Source organism: Diadema antillarum, unplaced genomic scaffold (assembly GCF_040938485.1).
Source record: "Diadema antillarum isolate AM-2024a unplaced genomic scaffold, OU_Dant_1.0 seq00000946_RagTag, whole genome shotgun sequence".
NCBI lineage: Eukaryota > Metazoa > Echinodermata > Echinoidea > Diadematoida > Diadematidae > Diadema > Diadema antillarum.
In genome coordinates, this window is record NW_027271795.1 from 1,629,948 (window position 1) to 1,635,947 (window position 6,000).

The window sequence follows — 6,000 nt, forward strand, 5'->3', positions numbered from 1 at the left end:
GCGAGCGCCAAGATTCGCGAAATTAAAATGCACGCAAAATTTCTTATCTACATTATTTGCATTGAGCGCAAGACGCAATTCGCGAAAATTTCTTGCCACGAATATATCATGTTTTACAGTATCCTTCTCTTGAAATATTTTCTGTTGTTGATTTTGTTACTTGGTCTTTGACTGAAATTTCATTCAGTTTGAGCAGCACAAGCGCTACACAGCCAAGTGATTGGTCACATCTACATCCAAAATGTGTATCACATTCTCTTTGAATTTCTGCATTCCACAGTACGTTCAAGTACTGGAGAAACCTTGCTTCTTTGCTCCAACCTCAAAACTTTGATCTATAGATAATATTTTGGGCATCATAAAGGTATTTAGAAACCTCTGTCAGGTGATTTCCGATTTGCCAATGAGAAATTAAAGCGTGTTTTAATTTTTTTCTTTCAGTGTTTGCAGCCAGTATGGCATTCTTGTTTCCACAGAAAGAACAAAAACTTAGGCTTCATATACTTATACTACTGTACCACAGTGTGCAGTGTTTCAGGATGAACCCCTTTCTGTACTGTCCCTTCACAAACACAAACACTTCCAGATTAAAACACCCATTCAAACGCTTGCTCACCCCATCTCAGTCACATGTGGCGTTTTGCACTTAATTTAGGCAACAAGTTCTTTCACTTGTCTGAAGTTTCAGAGGGAATTTTTGCATATTCATGTTTTTATTTAACATATGGGAAAGGGGATATATTTCTATAATATTTTTCGAGAGAAAGCTGGCTGCTTCTTTCCACAGGTGGGGAATATTAGGATTGCAACTTATGTATGGATCAGACAGCTGGTGTTTGCAGCCTGTCCATATTGATGTTGTGGAGTGATCCTTCCCAGGCACGGATAGTTTCTGTCAACGCAGGACTTGCGGAAAATGTACTTTGTTCTGTACCAAACCTTCAGAATTATTGGGTGTAATAATATTAGCAAGATCTATGCATCCATGTGGACATAATTCTCTGTGTAATAGCATTTGTAGGTGTGAAGGAGTAAGGATTGTTGTGTTCTAACCCAAGGACACTGTTAAAATGGTTAACGTAAGCTGACAACTAGTCATTAGGTTTTTGTTTAGGCTTTCTCTCAGATAATGAATGGCTCCGTTACTCCGAAGTCTGTGCAGTCTGTTTCTTAACATGTTCCATACGGGAACCTAGGAGTGGCCTGCGAATTAAGTCTATGGGCATTTCAGAATACAGTATGAAATGGGTTAAATGAAAACATACCTCTTTTATGAAATTCAATCATAGGGATTACGCTGAAGTCATGACATGTTGGTTTGGTTTATCCATGTTGGTTGCAAATCATCACATCAATGAGGATCAAAGTCTTAACATGTGCAACAAACTGTATTATAACATGGGTTAGGAATTCTTGCAATCTGATTGGTTAATTTGCCATGTTATCATTTCTCACCAACTGCAGTCATGCTATTTTCCATAACCATACATCCGGTAATTTAATACCGAACACATAGTTTTTCCACGCATCCTGTAAACTACAGTGAGCACGCATGTTGAGACATAGTTGTAGGAATTTTCAATCAATATATTCCATAAAAAAACAGACGACTCACAATTTGCTTTTCGTGGGGTCAGTAGGGATTGTGTACATTACACCCAGTACCTCTGAATTAGATCTGCACTCTCTCAGCTACGCTGGGAGCTCGTTGGTTCAAATAATTCAGTAGTACTTTGTGTACACAATTCCTACCAACCACTCAACACACGAGTCACTTGTATACCAGTGTTATACAAGTGTCTTGTGGACATCCTCACAGACAGGGGAAGAAAAAGGATTTCGTCATTCATCAATACTCGAACTCCACAAAACTTGCTTATTTTCATTTGTTCTCCTTTAGTTTAAATAGTCATCATTGGAGGGAGAAGTAGAGATTTACCCATTTTACTAATTTCTAAATCTTTCTAGCAATATCTTCCTTATGGATGCAAAGTTCTTCATGTAGTCTCTCTTCGAATGAATCGCTATATATTGTCGAGCACGTCCCTATTCACAAAACATATGGTGTATACAGTATTCAAAGTTTATGTCTTTTTGGTGAGGAAATGAATGTACTGTTTCTCTCCTTTGATGTAATAGATGGGGCTCTGTAGATAACAATAGTGAGACATAGCTGCACTTTAAAGATAGGTCATCCCTTTTGCATGCAAATTTTTGAAAATTTGGTAAGAACACTTTAATAGTTGTCTTGCTTTGGATTGTAGCTCCACATTGTTTAACCCATTGTGTGCCACGTTTATTAGCATGCCCCTCTTGATTGAAGGTGTACCAACTTTGCATATTTGGCTGAAATCAATCGCAATATACTATGGTAAATTTAAAGGGTCACAGCCATAGCTCTCCTGAAATTTACATTCCACAGCAAAATTTAAAATTTTCTCTACACTTTTGCTGTACTGCGTTCCTAGCATAGACACTTCCACGAAAAGTTACATGGCTTTCAAAAAACAGAATGTGCTCCAAAAGTGCTTGTGCATTGCAGTCCCAGAATAATGTGGCACACATATTAAAGGGGGTTTACACAAAGAGTTAACTTTGCCCTACAAGAGTGTAGCAACTTCCCGCATCATGATGAGTTGTGATATTTCCTCCGTACAATGCCGGTCTCTCTTTTGTTTTCATTTCCTAGCAATATATGATGTGCACTTTGTCAGTGGAACTAGTTCCTTCTCCTTTCCCACGAAAGGCGTCTCCATCGACACACTGTAGGCCTCAACTATCTGAAGTGCACATACACCCATTGCAGCTCCAGTGACCTGTAACGTAACAACTCACTATCGCAAATACTGAATGTCCGTGTTACAACTTTATTGAGATTCAAGTAATATGACAATTGTTGTTGCAATACTCATTACAATTAATCGTTCTGATCAGATCTTCTTTGCCTTCAGTCTTTTTGTAAAAGTGTAATTCAGTCATTTTTACAGTGTATTATATCAGTATCTGTGACACGCATGAAGCATGATATGGGCCAGAAACGGTCGGTCTGTCATTATAGTGTTGTCAATAATTTTGTCACTTTCGTAATCTTTTGTACTACAGAGCAGTTGAAGAACAATCCACAACTTTGTCAGTTCAACTATTTTGGATTGTCATTCTGTCATCCATGTTACAATCTATTCGGAATTTTTGTCATTGAGATATCCATCAATCGTTGTAAATGGAGAATTTGTTAAAATCTAAAGTATGTTTTTGTTACATCTGTGTTCATTGATATATATGTACCGAAGCTTGTCACAAGAAGTTATACTTTTCACCATGTTTAATCTCAACTTTGATATTTGGTCGGCATTTACATGATGTACAGATCATAATTGAGCGTCACACATTTTCCTTCAAAGCAATATTCTACTATTTGTCGGTGATACGTGTCAACTGTCAGAGAGGGAATTTATTTGACAGAAAATAAGGGAGAAAAAAAGACTTTATCTGACTAATATGTACAACCAGGTGTCAAAAAGTGGTTCATTGTTGTAACATGTATCCCAGATGTTTTGTCATTGTACAGATCCATTGATACTACATAAATATATATATAAATATATCGATCATTATCAATTCAAAAAAAAAATTATTAAAAAACAACTCCTTTTGATTGGATCTAACGAGTGTGTGTCTTTTCCTTTGAGCATCTGATTTCACGTAGATGAACATTTGTTTGATTTTTGAAAATGAAAATAAACATGAAAAGCATAAAAACAAAAATATGCATTAATGTTTGCAATTCAGATTAGCATGTGTAATGAAACACAAGATATACATATATAATATATATTATACTTTGTATATTCAAAAGTGAATATATATATATATACATATATATATATATACATACATATATATACATATATATATATATATATATATATATATATATATGTATATATATATATATATATATATATATATATATATATATATATATATATATATATATATATATATATATGTACATATATATATATATATGTATTCATTTGTTTAATTATGGTAGCCTTTTGGGGCCTGAACTGTTGAAAGCTACAAGTACTTTGTACGTTCAAAAGTGAATATATATGTAGATTTGTTTATTTATGGTAGCCTTTTGAGCTTGAACTGTTAAAAGCTACAAGTACTTTGTACATTCAAAAAAGAACACACACACAAAATATCTATACTCTTTACACCTCAAGTAGAACAATCAAAACAAGCATGCTATCTGATGTGGATGTGTAGACATACTGTATATCATAGTTGAATCTAATGAGCACTGATCCATGGATGACTCTTTTGGCCAGCAATGAGAAATCAGTGACATATTTTGTTTGAGCCTACAGTACATTTGAATTAGCATCACAGTCCTGCGACTAGGAGGCCATTTTGAGCATCTTCAAAACATAGTTACACTACTCAGAAGTAACTTTGCTGTACTGATACAACTCACTCACACAGCTTTCCTTTTTTTTCTTCTTCTTCTTCTTGTTTTTTTCTTTTATTTTGGCTAAAACCTCCCTGAAACCACACAGGAGGACAAATATGATGCAACTTACATTAAAATATGCTTTAAAACTGAATACCTGAGGTGAAAGTGAATTGCCAAATCAGTTTCATGTAAGAGCAAAATCGAATATAAATAAACTGGCACGTACATGCATACAAGCCTCACACAATGTAGACTAAGATAGTCACTAGTCACTAAATATTTTTTTTTTAGTTTTGCATGCTCTCGTGAGATTATGATAATGGTTACGATACAACATGCAAACCAGATGAAGTTATGATGTCACTGGCTCATAACCCTCCCTCTGGACTTGCACATAATTCTTCACTGATCCTCATTTCGGTAACTGAAGAACAAAAGCATAATACAGTTGACCAACCCCAGCAGAGGAAATCCCTTGATAGAGAGAAATATCACATAAAAACAAAGTTGAGGGCAACAAAGGACTTTCAATACATGTATCAACATTCCTCATTTTATTCTTGAAATTTACAACTTTCAATTCATATATCTACATTACTCATTTTATTCTTGTAATTTACACAATATCACTGTATCTATGAAACATATCCCAGTGTATTACATCACCTTATAACATATCCAAGAGTAATGATATTGAATGCTTTGCCATGGACAAGATGACCTATGACTGCAGAATGTAGGAATATTTCTCGCTCTTGCCAAAACCCAGCAAAACTATTTTAAATTTGTGTTTTTCATTCGACTTGGTTTTATTTTCTTTTGGACTTGACTTATTTTCTTTTGATTTACGAGTTATTGTATAGAGCAGCTACGTACAAAAAAAGAAAAGAACCTGTTATATGCCAAGCAAGGACTACACCTTCCAAAGATAACCAAGATCAGCAACCCAGGTGAGCCTTTAGTTAGCACGTGTAATAATTCCACTTCAAGCATGGACATGGGAAACACCCCAGTCCTGCCCGGACTGCCCTCCACTGCCTCCAAGGGCATGCCCGCTGTAATTTCAGCTCCACCATAGTTTATTGAACACATATCCTGTTTCAAAAAGCATATGCACACCGTCATCTCCAGCCAGATGGCTAATCTCACCACCAAAGTAAGCGAGCAGGAGGAGAAATTAACTGCGTGCACCATACAAATTTCAGATCGAGGGGGGAAAAAGTGCAAAGGCCAGAAGTCACTCATGAAGACTTGGACCAGAAAATGGATGACTTGGATAATATTGCAGGAACAATTTAGTAACCCGCCAACACTTCATCCAGTCAACAGGAGTTGAAAGACATCTGGACCAAGGATGATCCGCGATCCGTTTTGCCTCATTCCAGGCAAAGGAAATGGTTCATCAAGAATGTGTCAGAGTCTTCAAATCCACAAAATCCAAGCGTAAAAAGTTCTTTGTCAAAGGCATAGGTGGTAAAGTTTATCATCTTGTAAGAGTCAGGGACATCTCATGAAAGAGTCAAGGACGAGTTGGGACC